This window comes from Salmo trutta, chromosome 14, assembly GCF_901001165.1.
Source record: "Salmo trutta chromosome 14, fSalTru1.1, whole genome shotgun sequence".
Taxonomy (NCBI): domain Eukaryota; kingdom Metazoa; phylum Chordata; class Actinopteri; order Salmoniformes; family Salmonidae; genus Salmo; species Salmo trutta.
The window spans coordinates 29,632,484-29,652,004 of NC_042970.1; the positions used below are offsets into that span (position 1 = coordinate 29,632,484).

At 45.4% G+C, this 19,521-nt stretch overlaps 1 protein-coding gene across 1 annotated transcript in view; it reads left to right on the plus strand.

Moving 5' to 3' along the window:
- The first annotated feature begins 1,750 nt into the window (after positions 1 to 1,750).
- The window catches only part of LOC115207749 (transcription factor SOX-13), a 50,087-nt gene continuing 32,316 nt past the window's right edge, over positions 1,751 to 19,521 (plus strand). Inside the window, exon 1 of the mRNA XM_029775205.1 lies at positions 1,751 to 2,006. The gene's annotated coding sequence lies outside the window, so the exon portion shown is untranslated. The remainder of the gene's footprint in view (positions 2,007 to 19,521) is intronic.

A 19,521-nucleotide genomic window follows, 5' to 3' on the forward strand; every position in this document is an offset into this window, starting at 1 on the left:
GCCATTGTGTGCAAGCTTTTGTTCCAGCCCAGCTCAACACACACATACCAGATTAAACTAATCAAAATCAATGATAAGTTGATTATTTGAATCAGGCGTTCTAGTGCTGGGTTGGAATAAAAGTGTGTCCACCCCTGGAGTAGGGTTTTCACATTCTCTCTCTCTCTCTGTGTTGATATGAAAGTGGCTTAACAACCTTGGCTCGGCTCGGCTCAGCTCAGCTCAGTTCGGTTGGTTTAAGCAGGCAAGGTAGACAAAGATGCATGGCCTGAAAGGCAGAGGGGAGAATCAGGGTGCCAGATCCTGAGCCTGGCAAACAGTCTCACTGCAGCTCACTGACACCAGCGTGACGCACAAATAAACAGAGAGAGTAGAGTGTACAGAGAGGAGGGAGAAAGATGAACTGACGAAAAAAAAACAAATAAAAAATAAAGGAGATGGGGAGAGATTGAAAGAGAGAGAGGGAGAGAAGAAAAGGAGAGAGAGTGAGGGAGAGAGAAAAGGAGAGAGAGCGAGGGAGAGAGAAAAGACGAAGGAGAAGTGGAGAAAGGTTTCTGTAATCCCGCAATAGTGGTGTTGGGCCGTCACCATGGTGACAGGCACAAAGGCCTGTGGTTGGCCATTGATGGCTAATTGTATTCTTCACAGCTCTTTTGTTAATTGTTGTCTGCCCAGCTCCTACTTCCTGCTGGGCCACAGCACAAAGGCAGGAACAGGGGGGATTAGAAATGGCACATCAGCTCCCAGCTAGCTAGCTATAGTCTCTCTCCCTCTCTCCAAGCCCTCGCCTCTCTCTCTCCCTGTCAGTCCTTCTCTCTCTCTCTCATCTATCCGAGCCCCTTTCTCTCTCTCTCTCTCTCTCTCTCTCTCTCTCTCTCTCTCTCTCTGAGTCCTTGACTCTCTCTCACTCTCCCTGTCAGTCCTTGCCTCTCTCTCTCATCTATCCGAGCCCCTTTCTCTCTCTCTCTCTCTCTCTCTCTCTCTCTCTCTCTCTCTCTCTCTCTCTCTCTCTCTCTCTCTCTCTCTCTCCCTTTCAGAGCCCTCGCTTCTCTCTCTCTCTCTTTCTCTGACTGACTGATGGACTGACTGGGTGAATGACTGTCTAGTGACTGTCTAGTTTTGGCATAGGGCCCCACTGTATTTCTCTGCGCTTCTCTGGTCCACCACTGTATGGCTTCCATCCATGTAACAGATAAAGCACTATGTGGTACAACTATTAAAAATAGGCTTCTGTTTCTAGTTACAGACAGTACTCTGAAGTCTTACTCTAAGGTACCACTTTAAGGTGATAGTAGGCATACTTCCACTTTCACCCAGTGTAGACCAACATCACACAGAAGGTCATGGGGATCAAACCCTTTTCTCAATGTTTGGAATACTTTACTCCAATAAGGGATGTTGTGTCCCATGTTTAGATCATACAGACCTGTGCTGAGCAGTTTTAGGTACTTTTGAGCTCTAATGTATGCTCTCCTTTGCTTTGCTTTGCTTTGCTTTGCTTTGCTTTGTGTGTGTGTGTGTGTATGTATGTGTGTTGTTTTGGAGTGTAGGGGAAGGGATACCTTATTGACAGTTTGGTTATTGTGTCAAATGAGAATCGAGTGCAGAAAATACCATTCTTTCCAGTCTAAAGATCATATTGATTGGATACCCGGGCCCTTTCTCATTATACCTTATCTTCCAAGCCCGCTGCCGCGACAGTTAAATGAGTCCTTTGCCTTTAAGGGGGAGGTGAGTGGCAGGGAGCGTGAATGTTGGACACAAAACACCAGAAAGTAATCGGGAGAAAGCGGGGTGAGGTTGTGTGAGCGTTGGGGAGAACTACCGCGAAGCTGATAGCAACTATAGGCGCTTATGTAACTCTGTCCTGTAATTCTCTGTAGACCGAAGAGAAGTCGACACAACGCACCCTCTTGTGCTTTGCATGCGGTGAGCGGTCAACCGCGAGGGCCCGGAAAAACAGCGGTGGAGACGGAAGTTTGGAAATCCCGGGCGCTTCAGGAGTGGTGAGTGAACAGAGCGCGGCACGGCAAAGCTCCCGACGCACATAGTATTTTTACATTCCACTTTATCCAGGATTGGTGTGATGACTCCCGCCACACTGTACTACCTGTTATCGACAACACATACAGTATTACCTATTGTCCATACAATTACATAAAGCATAACTTTGTGTGCTTTGGGATGTTTCTGCTATGCGTTTCCCCCGAAAAATCATGCGCGCATCCTGTATCGCGACTCTTTCGAATACCAAAGGACAATTTGCAACTTTCATATGTGCACCATATTCGAACTCGAATAGTTAATATCATATGTATCAATTACTCAGATCGGTCCATCTCGCCTATTCTTCAGTTTGATTCTGTGTGAGTGTCAGTTTGGGACTGTTTTTATAGGCAGAACAGTGACGACGAACGCAATAAGCAAGAGAAGATGCCACTTCTGTTTGCAAATTCAAATGAAACTGTTTCATCTACTTTCCAGAGAATAGCTGCGAGTGTTAAAAACGCAGATGTTTTAAATATATATGTTCTCTCATGGTATAATTATTATATAAATACTTTGCTGGGAGGTGTTGGGTGTTTGCATGGGCAGACAAGGCATCTGGCATAATGGCCAAATGCCAGATTGCTAGTCCATTTTGGGCTCGTTGAGGGGAAAAAAAAGTGGGCCGGTGTGTGGGCATCAAAGAAAGAAATTGGCTGGTGTGTTTGAAATGCCATGGCCGATGTTTGGTCCCAGTCTGCCCCTGGGTGTTTTGACGTGTAGATTAGGCTATATCTTTGTAGAGTTGGAGAATTGGTTGGAATTGATAAGGAAAGAGAACATGCTTCATAATTCAGTAACGTTGTACCTTTTGTAGAATCTATGTGCAGTAGATCATATGGACATAGCTCTGGGTGGAGGTGACGGAGCGTTGTTAAGTCTTGATGGCTGGAATGAGTTGATTGACAGCACTAGACAGCAGAGAAGTCTTCATGGACAATGTGTGTGCATTGTGCAGGTTTTATAAGCAAAGCATGTCACTGTAGTGTGCAGGGTCTGGGTAGGCATACCTACTGTGTGTTGAGCATGCTTGGTCTGGGTACTGTGTGTGTGTGTGTGTGTGTGTGTGTGTGTGTGATGGGACTGTGTTTAGGTCTCTGTGTGTGATGGGACTGTGTTTAGGTCTCTGTGTGTGATGGGACTGTGTTTAGGTCTCTGTGTGTGATGGGACTGTGTTTAGGTCTCTGTGTGTGTGTGATGGGACTGTGTTTAGGTCTCTGTGTGTGTGTGATGGGACTGTGTTTAGGTCTCTGTGTGTGTGTGATGGGACTGTGTTTAGGTCTCTGTGTGTGTGTGATGGGACTGTGTTTAGGTCTGTGTGTGTGTGTGATGGGACTGTGTTTAGGTCTCTGTGTGTGTGTGATGGGACTGTGTTTAGGTCTCTGTGTGTGTGTGATGGGACTGTGTTTAGGTCTCTGTGTGTGTGTGATGGGACTGTGTTTAGGTCTCTGTGTGTGTGTGATGGGACTGTGTTTAGGTCTCTGTGTGTGTGTGATGGGACTGTGTTTAGGTCTGTGTGTGTGTGATGGGACTGTGTTTAGGTCTGTGTGTGTGTGATGGGACTGTGTTTAGGTCTGTGTGTGTGTGTGATGGGACTGTGTTTAGGTCTGTGTGTGTGTGTGATGGGACTGTGTTTAGGTCTGTGTGTGTGTGTGATGGGACTGTGTTTAGGTCTGTGTGTGTGTGTGATGGGACTGTGTTTAGGTCTGTGTGTGTGTGTGATGGGACTGTGTTTAGGTCTGTGTGTGTGTGTGATGGGACTGTGTTAGGTCTGTGTGTGTGTGTGATGGGACTGTGTTTAGGTCTGTGTGTGTGTGTGTGTGATGGGACTGTGTTTAGGTCTGTGTGTGTGTGTGTGTGATGGGACTGTGTTTAGGTCTGTGTGTGTGTGTGTGTGATGGGACTGTGTTTAGGTCTGTGTGTGTGTGTGTGTGATGGGACTGTGTTTAGGTGTGTGTGATGGGACTGTGTTTAGGTCTGTGTGTGTGTGTGTGTGATGGGACTGTGTTTAGGTCTGTGTGTGTGATGGGACTGTGTTTAGGTCTGTGTGTGTGTGTGTGTGATGGGACTGTGTTTAGGTCTGTGTGTGTGTGATGGGACTGTGTTTAGGTCTGTGTGTGTGTGATGGGACTGTGTTTAGGTCTGTGTGTGTGTGATGGGACTGTGCTTAGGTCTGTGTGTGTGTGATGGGACTGTGTTTAGGTCTGTGTGTGTGTGATGGGACTGTGTTTAGGTGTGTGTGTGATGGGACTGTGTTTAGGTGTGTGTGTGATGGGACTGTGTTTAGGTCTGTGTGTGTGTGATGGGACTGTGTTTAGGTGTGTGTGTGATGGGACTGTGTTTAGGTGTGTGTGTGTGATGGGACTGTGTTTAGGTGTGTGATGGGACTGTGTTTAGGTGTGTGTGTGTGATGGGACTGTGTTTAGGTCTCTGTGTGTGATGGGACTGTGTTTAGGTCTCTGTGTGTGATGGGACTGTGTTTAGGTCTGTGTGTGTGTGATGGGACTGTGTTTAGGTCTGTGTGTGTGTGTGTGTGTGTGATGGGACTGTGTTTAGGTGTGTGTGTGTGTGATGGGACTGTGTTTAGGTCTGTGTGTGTGTGATGGGACTGTGTTTAGGTCTGTGTGTGTGTGATGGGACTGTGTTTAGGTCTATGTGTGTGTGATGGGACTGTGTTTAGGTCTATGTGTGTGTGTGATGGGACTGTGTTTAGGTCTATGTGTGTGTGATGGGACTGTGTTTAGGTGTGTGTGATGGGACTGTGTTTAGGTCTGTGTGTGTGTGTGTGTGTGATGGGACTGTGTTTAGGTCTATGTGTGTGTGATGGGACTGTGTTTAGGTGTGTGTGATGGGACTGTGTTTAGGTCTGTGTGTGTGTGTGTGATGGGACTGTGTTTAGGTCTATGTGTGTGTGATGGGACTGTGAAGTCTGAAGTTACATAATTGAAGATGATTTAAGGCTTTCATTTCCAGGCTATGGCCCAGTGTGTATCTGAGAGAGCCAGAGTGTGTTCGCCTTTACAGTGACTGGCTGCACACAAAGCTGTCCGTCAGTGGGGAGTCCCTGACCTTTCTGTCCATATCTATTCCTCACTCGCTTTTCTTATTCTCTTTTCTTTGCCGTCCTCATTCCCACTCTGTTTTGTCTCGTTCTCTCTCTGACACACACAGCGAGAGGGAAAGACAGTCTTATTTGCTCTTGCCCAATGGCTAACCCTAATGCCTGTGAGTTCCAGTTGTCTTCAGCCTACAGAGCAGAGAGGGTCTGTGTTAAAGCTGGCAGAGAAGGGACTGACATACAGTCTGTCAGCAGCAGAGAGCTGACTCCATGTTCACTCTGTACTGTCTCAGCTGTCACTGTCTCCACTGTCAAACATTTCAGCAGGCCCACCTACTTCTGCAGAAACACACACAATTCCGGTGTGGAAATGAACCAGAGTAACTGACGGGCTGTGTGTGCTGCTCGAACAAGGAGAGGGTTGACCTCTAGCATCCCTCCTTCTCTCTCTGAGGATGTGCCTCCCGGTGAAAGGGTTCACACAGGATGAGAGGTGACCTGGATGCACTTTCTCTCTCCAAGTCAATCTTCCAGTAACCTATCAGTCAAGTTCTATTGAAAGAGTCTTTACACCTTCTGGCTAAATAAAGCATTGTCCATGATTACCTGCCGAGTAGAGAAACTATGAATGACCTATTGTTGAAATGTATCCAGCTGCTCTATAGGCTGTCTAGCTAGCTCTCTGAGTGTTGCTCTGTTGTGACACACAGTGCATACATGTTTCTGCTCCACTTCATTTCCATTGGCAAAGTTCAAGAACTCAGGGCAGTGTGTGTGTTTGTGTGGCCCATCTCCTATACACCCCAAAGCAGGTCCATAAGGGCAGCAGAGCAGACAAAGATTGTCCTCCTCTTCTGTGGCAGTCTGCATTGTTCTCCCTGTCCTATTGAACCAGGGGTCCATGGAGAGACACCACAGTGGAGACAGAAGTGTATGTGCTCCCCCTGTGTGTTCTGTTGTGTGTGTGTGTGTGTGTTCAGATCAAACAAAAAGTGATAGATTGGTTGCTGTGATCCATAGAATGTATTTTGCAAATGTCCTTGGCTCATCAAGTCATTAAACAATAGGATGAATTTGTCATTAAAAACTGAATACACATGGAACACACTTATTCAGTCCATGACAAGTTAAGTGGGAAGAGTGTCACAGGGATGTTGTGGGAAGGGTGTCACAGGGATGTTGTGGGAAGGGTGTCACAGGGATGTTGTGGGAAGAGTGTCACAGGGATGTTGTGGGAAGGGTGTCACAGGGATGTTGTGGGAAGGGTGTCACAGGGATGTTGTGGGAAGGGTGTCACAGGGATGTTGTGGGAAGGGTGGCACAGGGATGTTGTGGGAAGGGTGGCACAGGGATGTTGTGGGAAGAGTGTCACAGGGATGTTGTGGGAAGGGTGTCACAGGGATGTTGTGGGAAGGGTGGCACAGGGATGTTGTGGGAAGGGTGGCACAGGGATGTTGTGGGAAGGGTGGCACAGGGATGTTGTGGGAGGTGGCACGGGATGTTGTGGGAGGGTGGCACAAGGGATGTTGTGGGAAGGGTGGCACAGGGATGTTGTGGGAAGGGTGGCACAGGGCTGTTTGGGAAGGGTGGCACAGGGATGTTGTGTGAAGGGTTGCACAGGGATGTTGTGGGAAGGGTGGCACAGGGATGTTGTGGGAAGGGTGGCACAGGGATGTTGTGGGAAGGGTGGCACAGGGATGTTGTGGGAAGGGTGGCACAGGGATGTTGTGGGAAGGGTGGCACAGGGATGTTGTGGGAAGGGTGGCACAGGGATGTTGTGGGAAGGGTGGCACAGGGATGTTGTGGGAAGGGTGGCACAGGGATGTTGTGGGAAGGGTGGCACAGGGCACAGTGATGTGGGAAGGGTGGCACAGGGATGTTGTGGGAAGGGTGGCACAGGGCACAGTGATGTTGTGGGAAGGGTGGCACAGGGCACAGTGATGAGGCTTGTGTCCATAATGAGGGGAGTGAAAGGCCTGTGGCGAAATGGAAGTGCATGTTGTCTCCTGTTGGATCTGAGACTCAAACCCCGTGATTAATGAGCCAGGCAGATTTCTTTATGTGTGAGAGAGGACGAGAATGATAGAATATTGACAAAGAGGGCAGTAATCATTGACTACATTTGACTAAGTGTGTTAGTTCAGTGCAAACTAGGTTAGAGGCATTGCAATGAAAGAAAATGGTTTTACACACCATTGCTCGTGTGTGTGTGTGTGTGTGTGAGAGAGTTCACATGGTTTTGGACCCTTTCCTTCTTGAGGCATGATATGATTTAGAGAGATCTTGAGGTAATATTTTCTAATATGCTTTAGCTACCTGATCTTTGTACCTAACTGAAATGCACCACTTCAGTGCTAGCTATCTTAACACAGTGGTTCCTCTGAAAAATAACATTTGCTAGAAAAAAGGGTTTTGTGTCATGATGCTGGCTTTCAATGGCCTCATCACAGGAAACCCAGTTTAGTGTTTTGTTTCACTGATTGGTTGATGCAGACTTCATACTCTAGAGGAGAGTTGGGAGATCATTGACTTTTGATGAATCTCCAACCCCTCCCTCTAACACCTCATCTCATGCGTACACACACACACACACACAGTCTCCACCTGTTGTCTCGGTGGTGAGTGGTACCTTATTGGGGAAAACATAGATGAGGATGTCTCAGGCTCAGCATTGCTTATAGAGCTCTCAGAAGAGACACAGTCAGTAAACTCGGTCAAAATAGCTCAGTCAGTAGAGTCCAACAATAGAGAACACATCTTACCTGCTGCCCTGCAGATCAGCCTCTCTTAGATATTTCAAGGTAAGACTCCTTTCCACCAACTGGTTCCACTTCAGTCATTAATATACAGTAATAGAGTATTATAAAGCAAAATTACTGAAAATAAGTTTAATCCATGACTGTTTTCAATTTGCGACGTTATAAAGTTGTAAGGCAGTAACATCTTGTTTGTGGAACTGAACTTTTTTTGTTTGTTGGGTTAAAGTTGCACTATGTCTGTGATTTTATTTTCCAGTCATCTCATTTGTTTGGTGTCTTTTTGTTAGATTTTTGTGCCAGGTATTAATACAGCATAATGTCACAAGTCTGTAACAGGACTCGTCAGCTAGATTCAGCCGCAGGGGATGGTCAGGGGCCCGCAACATAGTAATAATTTGGACTGTAAATTGACAGCAAGAAGCCCAAACAGACACTGTATAATATTTGACTAAAACTATTTCAAACTCTGTTTACATTTGTATATGATCACATGTATCTCTCTATTATGTGTGGGAATACTTGGGAACAGATTCCCAAAATGTAAAATCACAAATTGCTCAGAACTTGGCCTGTGGGTGAATCCATTTTATCTTTAAACCCCCCCTCAGGTTTTGTCAGCAATTATATATATTTTTCTTCTAAATATTCCCCCAGATGGCGAACCCTTGTCTTTAACATCTCACAGTCTATGATGTATTTTCTACAGGTGTCTGAATGTCGTGTTATTGAAGGAAGCGTCACATCTTTTCTCTCCTAACTCTGGTCATTTCTGGGAGGATGTCAACCTGGTGTTGTATTGTGCGTTTTTACCTTGGTGTGAACCGTGGATTCACATTCAGGGGTCTGGAGTTGTTAAAGCCAGTGACGTGTTCTACTATAGGGAGCGATTCACTAACGCTAATAAATCAGTCTGAACAAGGAAGAACGGAAGCTGCTTTGACTTTCTCATGCCACAGCTAAACAGCTTTTAATCCCTCTCAGAATACGTGTGTGTGTGTGTGTGTGTGAGATCCTGTACCTGCTGCAGGTGTGTGTTAGTGCAGAGGGCACTAGGTGGGGCGCTGCTTCAAAAGCAAGCTGCTACAGGACCAAGGCGTGTTTCGCCATGCCTCTATCTAAATAGATTTCAGGAGGATCTTTTGTTGGTTAAAATGTTTTGTTTCGCCCATTTCATTGTTTGTGTAACGTGAGCGATGCAACATCAGACAGTGGCATTTTACTTACCGGTAATTCATTCGGCAATGTATGACTGACTCTTCTCTCAAGTCTATAAGGAAAAAACAAATGATATGGAATGGCCTAACATACTATTTAACAGTTGAATAGTCAATTTAGGTTTAGACAACCATAAGCAATATAATTTAGACAGTCTTCCTGTAAAATCCAGCCACATATAAGAAAATGTAATATTTCCCATCACCATAAGTTGTTAACTGGTGTGAGTGTAGGTAAGAATATTAGACTGCTCTCACCAATGCGTTTTCCAAGACACAGATGGGGAGACACATTACATTTCACACAATACAAATCCTTCTGTCTCTTTATGTTGTTCTGTGGTTAATGGAATGTCACTGTATAGTATTTGTATGGATGATTGTGATGCTCCCTGTTCATAAGTAGAGCACTTTAACCATTCCTTGTCCTGGGACCCCCTCCCAGGCTAACTGGTGACCCCAGGGGCCACCATCATACGTCAGCAAAAAAATATTTTTCACGTCTTGTCTTGTCTTGATTATTCACCTAATGATAAGGAGAAGTAATCAACATTTTTAAAATGATTAGATTTCATAGATTCATTTAAATTATTTTGACCTTCCTGGAAGAATAATTTTCAACTCTAATATACCTTTCTAGCTAATAGGTTAACTCAACACATGTTTTGCTAACAGCAGCTGGTTAGTGGGCCATGTGTTGAGTTAACCTAACAGCAGCTGGTTAGTGGGCCATGTGTTGGCAAAAATTAATGTCCAAGTCAAGAAAGCTTACCAGCAGCTAGCGGCACTTTCAGCACTGGTGGCCTGCTCTGCACTGGTGGCCTGCTCTGCACTGGTGGCCTGCTCTGCACTGGTGGCCTGCTCTGCACTGGTGGCCTGCTCTGCACTGGTGGCCTGCTCTGCACTGGTGGCCTGCTCTGCACTGGTGGCCTGCTCTGCACTGGTGGCCTGTTTGTGGATGCTATTTCAAAGCCTATGTCAGATACTCCAGTGAGTGTAATTGGCTCCAATGAGTGTAATTTGATCAATATGAGGAGATGAGAGATAAAGTTGACATCATTATGAAGAAATTCTATTTTTATATAGGAATGTCATTCAAAATGTGTTTATTCTGTTGCTTATGATACTTAAAAAAAAAATATATATATATATATATATATATATATATATATATATATATATATATATATATATATATATATTAAATAAATAAATAAATACAATTGTGGGTTTTGGGACCACCGGTTGAATACCCCTGCTATCAGAGTGCACTCTGGGCCTTCTTAGAAATTCGGAGCACCCAAGCTAACTGGCTAAAGTTGGCTAGCTTGCTACTTCCAGACAAGAATGTGAGAACACCTCACTAAACATTTTACTCTCTCTAGCGGACCTGGTTAGTGTTTTCATGTTGTCAAGACTGTAACTGTGTTACTGGAAACAATTTCATTCAGTTTTTTTTTGTGCAGATGTTTACTGTTCATCTTTTATAACAACGGAGTTTAGGGCTTCTGTTGATTGCTCAATTATTCTGCGCTCTGGTACTCTCAACCCAGAGTGCTCTGAAATCAGAGTAGATAGCCAGGGTGAATTTACGAATACACCTGATTTTATCTCAATGGGACTGGCCTTGTTCAATGAAGTCTAAATATATACATAAATAAAAATACCTTAACTAACTATTGACAGAATATGCAATATCTTAATATTTAGCAACTTTACAGTATTGTACTGTAGAAGTTATTTATGGAGTAGTTATAGTAATAGTTAAATGGCCTACTCCCAAAATATTCCGAATTTGCTTCTGATACACTTTTTTGTTATTATTAACCATGAACATTTGCATGGTTGCCGTCCTGGTGTGGCCCCTCAGATACAAATATATGTGTGTTGTGGCTGTCAGGTGTGTGAGGGGGTGAATGTCACCTGTTGGTTGTCACAACCCAGTGTCCAGTGGATTTGTTTATCTCCCATCAGGAGAATTCACAAACACTCTATTGATCAGCACCCACCTAAACAGCACAGCATTATAACCCACTAGTTTCCTGCTCCATTTACATGTCTTTCCCCTGGGTGTTTGAAAAACATACACAACAGATTGCTTGTACCATTAAGTTGAATTCCTCATCTCCGGACACACACCTCAGTGTGTGTGTGTGTGGCAATTTGCAAATGACCAGAGACAGTTGTATTTTTTTCCACAGCTGTCTGAAGAATGATTTGCATCTCTTTCGGAATCAGTGAAAACGAATAAAGAACTGTGTGTTCGTCTTTTTTTGTTATGTTTTTCGTTTGTTTATTAACTTAGACCTTCACTGACAATCTGAGCCATTGTCCAGCACTAAATGTGAACGTAACAGTGCTTAACTGTGGGAAAACAACCAAATTACGGTCAATTCAGTAGGATTCATTCTCTCAAATCCTCTGTTTAATTATTCAATTAAAGTAAGCACATTTTGGGTTAAGTGCCATCATGTATTTTATTTTGAAATATTATGGTTGTTTTTGTAAGTTTTCCACATATTATATAGGTGTATTCCAGGGGCGGAATGGGACCAGAAATCATCCCTGGCATTTTTAACACACCGGACCAGTTTTTATTTTATTTTTTCTTCTTTGAGGCCCCCACACCGGCCCAGCAGATGATGCACCGTATCAGATATTTATGTAGTTGGTGCTGTATATTTAAGCATTAAGGCATGAGGGGGTGTGGTGTATATGGCCAATATTTCAGGGTTAAGGGCTGTTCTGAGGCCCGACGCAATGCCGTGTTGGCCATATACATCTAACCCCAGAGGAGCCTTACTGCTATTATTTTTTATTTGACCTTTTATTTAACCAGGCAAGTCAGTTAAGAACAAATTCTTATTTTCAATGACGGCCTAGGAACAGTGGTAAAAAAGGTAAAATAATAGCAGTAAGGCTCCTCTGGGGTTAGATGTATATGGCCAACACGGCATTGCGTCGGGCCTCAGAACAGCCCTTAACCCTGAAATATTGGCCATATACACCACACCCCCTCATGCCTTATTGCTTAAATATTGCCTTGTTCAGGGGCAGAACGACAGACTTTTACCTTGTCAGCTCGTGGATTCGATCTTGCAACCTTTCGGTCCAAGTCCAACGCTCTAATCTCTAGGCTACCTGCTGCCCTTATTGCTATTATAAACTGGTTACCAGCGTAATTAGATTAGTACAAATAAAATGTTGGTCATATCTGTGGTATATGGTCTGATACACCACGTTTTCATCCAATCAGCATTCAGGGCTCTAACCACCCGGTTTATAATAACTAACTTGAAAAAATGTTTGTTTACAATTGTACGAAAAGACTACCGGAAACGCCAGATTGCAAGATCGTAATTTTGATGACTCGTGGTTAGCCTACTGTACATGGTAAGCTAGTGCACACCAAGTTGTACTTCACGTTTTTAGTATGGAAAACATCTGAGGATTTTTCTGCAATATTCAGAACATATTGACACAATTTCATTTTTTTTTATTGAATAATAATGTAATTTCCTCAATTACATGTGGAAAAACATATTTGAGTGAACAGTATCAAGCCAACAGCTTCTCCCTGGTTTTAGCTTGTGGCTATCACTGTCTAGCTGGCTAGCTTTAGGATATGTTGTAGCCCATACCAGTGACAAACTTAGTTATGGTATCCATATGTCAGTACACAAACAAAATCTAGCTCACTTTATTTTGCCTGTTAGAAAGAAATAGCCACAAATTCATTCAGAAATGGAGGAAGATGATAGCTAGCTATAGTAAGCTAATGTTAGCCGATGCCTCTTCAACAAGAAGCAGCTGTGACAACATTGATCCTAAGATGATAAAAAAAAAAAAGAATTCCCACTGAACAAAATCCACAATCCATCCCTCCAAAGAAAGCATGTCTTCTCCAAAAGAAGCACCACAGACACCATCAACGGGTCATCCACACACACTGAGAGCCCAAGTGCAGACAGCCAAAAACACAACTCGTGTGGCAAGCTACAGAAATAAACTTTGAGCAAAATCCACAATCCACACTTTTTTTAAAGAGAACCTAGCTCCTTTTCGCCGAAGTGCCATCGGATCCACGATCGAAAACGATGCCGACGCGTTGCATTTCGGTTTAGCCGCCATCCCCACACACAGACGCATACAGTTTTGGCCCCAACCACAGGGCTCTATACAGAAACATTAACCTCCATCTCGCCCAAAACTACTCTTTTCCCATAGTACAAGCCTATCTTTTGTATGACAGCACCAGCAGTTAGCTACTAACAGCTGGCAGACAAGGTAATTTGGTTACTTTAGCGTTATTTAGACGTGAGCTAAATGCCGTAGCTCTATAGCTAGCTAAAGTTAGCATAGAGGTAGTAGAGGGAGCTCTTTCACTTCCCCGGTGAAGCCCTGATAATGTTCTCTCTGTTGGTGCTGCTAGCTGTTTGATACTTTATATGCCATGTTGTTGGTAGATGCCCAACTCATTCTCACAAATGTATCCCACTTTTTACTAAGTGTTTCGTGTGTAGCCATAGAGGCATAACATACTTACATTTGCATAGTAAGTGTTGCTACACCCTACTTACCCACCCTTTTTTGTAATTTTTTATATGAAGCACTTGATGTGAAGGGTGAGCATGGATTTTTATTTCCTCACTGTGTGATGCTGACCACAGGGCATTGTGGGATTGTTAAAGCTGATTTGGGGAGAACCTCAAACCCAACTTTTTTTAGAGCAATTACAGTATTATAAAAATGTATTTAATTTGGGATTGTTTTCTTGGGGTTCTCTAAGTTACTATTATATGTTTTTCTGGCATTGAGAAATGGCTGCTTCATGCCCTTTAAGGCCTCTGTTACTAGCGAGATAATGATAATTTGCGCAAAAAATAACTATTTAGACAGGCCCACTGGGATAAAAATGGACCAAACCATCTGGCATTTGCCCGAAATGCCAGCTGGCCAGTCTGCCCCTGGTGTATTCAACTGGTAAAACAAAAACTTAAGTTAGGTGAACTCTAAATAAGGACGAGGGTTAAGATTCAAGTTAGTTATAGTTTCAATGAGGTTAGGGAGAGGCATACAAGTTAACATTGGGTAAGCATACGCCACCATTCATTGTTCTGTCAGTTAAATATACCTCTATATCAGGGGTAGGCAACCCTGGTCCTGGAGTGCTGCAGACACTAAATGTTTTTGATTTAACCAACCTAGAAGACCAGGTATGTTTAATTTTTTTTGTCAATAACTGAACTGATAAATTAGCTCAGTTGGTCTGGTGTGGTGCCTAGTTGGAGAATGTTGCAGTACCCGGTATTCCAGGAACAGCATTGCCTAGCCCTGTTCCACATTAACAGACAGAAAATGTCACACTGTAGAGGATCTCTTAGAGTGTAAATGTGGCTGGTAAGCTACAAGTGATTCATAACCCATCATAGCTATCGCACCTCTATTTAAATATGGATTTGGACAGCATGTAAAATACCAGGAAACACATCTGAAAAAGAATAATGTATTGTTACTGTAAATCTGTCCAAGACCATTTCACCAATTACAAACAGTCAAAGTTTGTTCAACTGATAAGCAGTGCAGAAGAGTATATTATAAATCCAGAAAACAGGCTATTTTAGGCTATAGATTAGACCCTAAATAAAAACACCATCATAAATCTTTATTTAACTAGGCAAGTCAGTTAAGAACAAATTCTTATTTACAATGACGGCCTAGGAACAGTGGGTTGACTGTCTTGTTCAGGGGCAGAACCACAGATATTTACCTTGTCAGCTCGGGGATTCGATCTTGCAACCTTTCGGTTACTAGTCCAACGCTCTAACCACTAGGCTACCTGCCTGTTAGTTACTGGTCCAACGTTCTAACCACTAGGCTACCTGCCTGTTAGTTACTGGTCCAACGCTCTAACCACTAGGCTACCTGCCTGTTAGTTACTGGTCCAACGCTCTAACCACTAGGCTACCTGCCTGTTAGTTACTGGTCCAACGCTCTAACCACTAGGCTACCTGCCTGTTAGTTACTGGTCCAATGCTCTAACCACTAGGCTACCTGCCTGTTAGTTACTGGTCCAACGCTCTAACCACTAGGCTACCTGCCTGTTAGTTACTGGTCCAACGCTCTAACCACTAGGCTACCTGCCTGTTAGTTACTGGTCCAACGTTCTAACCACTAGGCTACCTGCCTGTTAGTTACTGGTCCAACGCTCTAACCACTAGTCTACCTGCCGCCCTCTTTATCAAAAGGAATTACCCTTCATTCCATCTTGGACAAAGCAAAAAAGAACACGTATCTCATGTTGAAAACAGACGTTTAGCCCATAAAAGTGTTGATTCTTAACCCATCTTTATCTGTGCACACCCCTTTAAAGAATTGGATGATTGATTGGATAATTGGGTTCCTTGCTGTCAATCTATAGCCTATGACGTTGTCTTGTTACTTAAGTTGCTCTCTGACTGCAGAGGCTTTGATGTTTGTTTAATTTCATTTAAGTCGGTATCTTTCTGACATGTATGGCAGTATATGCGTATGGAGAATGGCTTTGGCTCAGCCAAGTTTATCCAGTCCAAGGAGAAGAACCAGTTTTTTTTATCTCGCTCTTTCTCTCTTTATAGTAGATTTCGCAATACTAAATGTGATATGGGGGGTTTTACACTCTTGGAGTTGAAGATATGATAAACTCTGATGCGTATGCACACACACTCTGATCGGTGAGGTTAGATACATGTTGGTGTGTAAAGCAGTGTGGCCCGGTAAGCCCAAGCCATTTTAGACATGATCTGTGTATAAAGGAGCTAGTTAAGAACTCTGGGCCAAGCTGGATCCTAAAACGGCTAACACCTCGTATAATCTCTCTCCCTTGCTCGCTCACTTACTCGCACTCTCTCTCTCTCTCACTCACACACACACACACACACACACACCTCCCGCAGTTCTCAATACTGAGACCAGCTCAGCTAGCCTTCTTTAGAATCACCTGTTGTGCAACTTACTGCACAAAGACATCTCCATGGCAACGCCTTAGAGCCATGGCCTGTCAGTCTATAAGGCCCTCAGCAAACAGGGATCTATACGGACACACACACACACACACACACACACACACACACACACACACACACACACATCCTCTCTCTCAGCCACATATGCTCTGTGCACACATGGGTGCCCTAAAGTAGTCATCCTGAATGGGGCTAGGATATAAAGTGTGTCGGGGCTGAAGGAAACAGCACATTGTGTGTGCCTGCCCCTTTTGAGGGAGGAGGGGGCGAGAGGGGCCCTTCTGCAGGGGCCCTTCATACACATCCTTTCTTCCCCTTCTCTTGTTCTTTCTCTTTATTGGGAAGTATGTTTTGTCCTCCTCCCTCCTCCTCTCTTTTCTGATAAATACCACAGTACCCTTCCGCTATCCACCACAATACATTGCCTGTTCCTAAGTCGGGGAGAGATGACAGAGCGAGAGAGAGAGGGATGAGAGAGGGATGAGAGAGGGATGAAAAGGCTGCTTTTTAACCTGCGTTTCTGAAAAGCAGAAGAAAGGAGCCGCTGCACCAGAGTTCCTTTCTCTTCTTTTCTCTTTTCTCTCTTTTTGTGAAAAGTGCAGTTGTGTCATCAGCCTATTTATGTCTTATTTAGAAAGCCTCCTCAGAGAGAGAGGACACGGGGAACGCAGAGAGGGAGGACGCAGAGAGAGAGGACACGGGGAACGCAGAGAGGGAGGACGCAGAGAGAGAGGACACGGGGAACGCAGAGAGGGAGGACACGGGGAACGCAGAGAGAGAGGACACGGGGAACGCAGAGAGGGAGGGAGGGAGGACACGGGGAACGCAGAGGGAGGACGCAGAGAGAGAGGACACGGGGAACGCAGGGAGGGAGGACACGGGGGACGCAGAGAGGGAGGACGCAGAGAGAGAGGACACGGGGGACGCAGAGAGGGAGGACGCAGAGAGAGAGGACACGGGGAACGCAGAGAGGGAGGACGCAGAGAGAGGACACGGGGAACGCAGAGAGGGAGGACGCAGAGAGAGAGGACACGGGGAACGCAGAGAGGGAGGACGCAGAGAGAGAGGACACGGGGGACGCAGAGAGGGAGGACGCAGAGAGAGAGGACACGGGGAACGCAGAGAGGGAGGGAGGGAGGACACGGGGGACGCAGAGAGGGAGGACGCAGAGAGGGAGGACACGGGGAACGCAGAGAGGGAGGACACGGGGAACGCAGAGAGGGAGGACGCAGAGAGAGAGGACACGGGGAACGCAGAGAGGGAGGGAGGGAGGACACGGGGAACGCAGAGAGGGAGGGAGGGAGGACACGGGGGACGCAGAGAGGGAGGGAGGGAGGACACGGGGGACGCAGAGAGGGAGGGAGGGAGGACACGGGGGACGCAGAGAGGACACGGGGAACGCAGAGAGGGAGGGAGGGAGGACACGGGGGACGCAGAGAGGGAGGGAGGGAGGACACGGGGGACGCAGAGAGGGAGGGAGGGAGGACACGGGGGACGCAGAGAGGGAGGGAGGGAGGACACGGGGGACGCAGAGAGGGAGGGAGGGAGGACACGGGGGACGCAGAGAGGGAGGGAGGGAGGACACGGGGGACGCAGAGAGGGAGGGAGGGAGGACACGGGGGACGCAGAGAGGGAGGGAGGGAGGACACGGGGGACGCAGAGAGGGAGGGAGGACACGGGGGACGCAGAGAGGGAGGGAGGACACAGGGGACGCAGAGAGAGGGGGGACACAGGGAACGCAGAGAGGGAGAGGAGGCACAGGGAACGCAGAGAGAGCAGAAGGAGAGTCGAGCCCTTAAACTGTATAGGTTTAGATAAATAACAAAGTAAACATGTGACAGTGGTAACAGAATGTGTTAAGTTTTAGATGTTGAAAAGTTAAGTGTAATATACTAAGTTATTTGAATTAGTTGTGTGTGTGGTGAGACAGAGGAGGATTCCTTGGGGCTGTCCCTATGCTCCACACGGAAAAAGAGTGTTTATTATCAGTGTATCCTGGAGCTCTCAACGCTGGTCTTTGTGTGGTGAGATCTGGCTATCAACCACAGAGAAACACGAAACTGATTCAACCTCGACTACCTCTCCTCTGCCCTTATCATGCTTTTACAACTCTCATCACTGTGTGTGTGTGTGTGTGTGTGTGTGTGTGTGTGTGTGTGTGTGTGTGTTCGTTCGTTCGTTCTGTGGCCAGAGTGTAGCCCCCTGGGATTGGCACTCTTGACATCAAAAGGCCAAAAGAACAGAAAAACAGAGAGGGAGAGGAGAGCAAGGGAAGGGAAGCTTTTGTGTGTGTGTGGCCCTGAGAGCTCAGTTCCTAATGAGACACAGTCAACAACACAATAAACCTGCTTCAGGCCCTACTCATTGAAAGAAGGGGAGGGAGAGAGAATACTAAGAGAAACATCCATAACACCTGTATCGCATTTAGTTTCTGTCGTCTTGCCTCTAAAATCTCATGTCAAATATAGACACTCACACAGCAGCCGCTGCATGTCGGGCTCATCATGTCAGAGAAATGTGTGTTGACGTTGTTCTCTCACTACAAGGCTTCGTATACTCAGCATCTGACACATGGTCTGGGCGTGAGGCTGTCTGGGATTCAGGGGGGACTGAGAGAGGGACATGGTCCTGGGCGTGAGGCTGTCTGGGATTCAGGGGGGACTGAGAGAGGGACATGGTCCTGGGAACCCACTGGATCCCGGTTTTCATCTCAACTCAGTTAATTAGCCCACGTTAAACTATTATCAATATTATTGGTAAATATTCTTCGAGATGGCATTTGTCTGTGTATATTTCGGGGAGAAAATCTCTAAAATGAGGGATTCAAAGTTAATTGGTGGCCTTTAAAACAAGGCAGATCCTAATTGGTGGCGGTCTTCAGTGAGATCCAGCATCTACAGAGGGAACCCAGGACCAGGGTTGAATCCAGAGCTGCATTGTGTGGGCTGAAGAGAAGCAGAGGGAATATTGTGTCACCAATGAAAGGAGAGTGAAGGTCTGTCCGCCTGCTGTTTGCTGCTGCCGAGCGTGATCTTTATATAACTATATTAAACATATCGTCTTACTAAACTCTATGACTCGACAGTCACATAATCACACAAAACCCACACTGATCACTAGATCAATTAAAATCATGCTTGGGAGCAGGAAACACATGCCTTTATTTTCTTTGACATGTTTCTAGTCCAGCTCCAGTGCTATATTTGAATGTGTGATATTCTTTTCTTTCCTTCTTCTGTGGTGTCCCCGTTTCAGGCAGGTGGCCAAGAAACACACTTAATGCATAAAGGTGACATTGTTAGGTGTTATGTGCTCCTGGACATCCCAGCGCGGTATCACACACCTGGATCACACCTGTGGGTCCAAGTATTTGATTATCACATATTAATGTTCTAGATAGGCTCACCGGGTGCAAAACATATTATGCAAATTAGTGGATT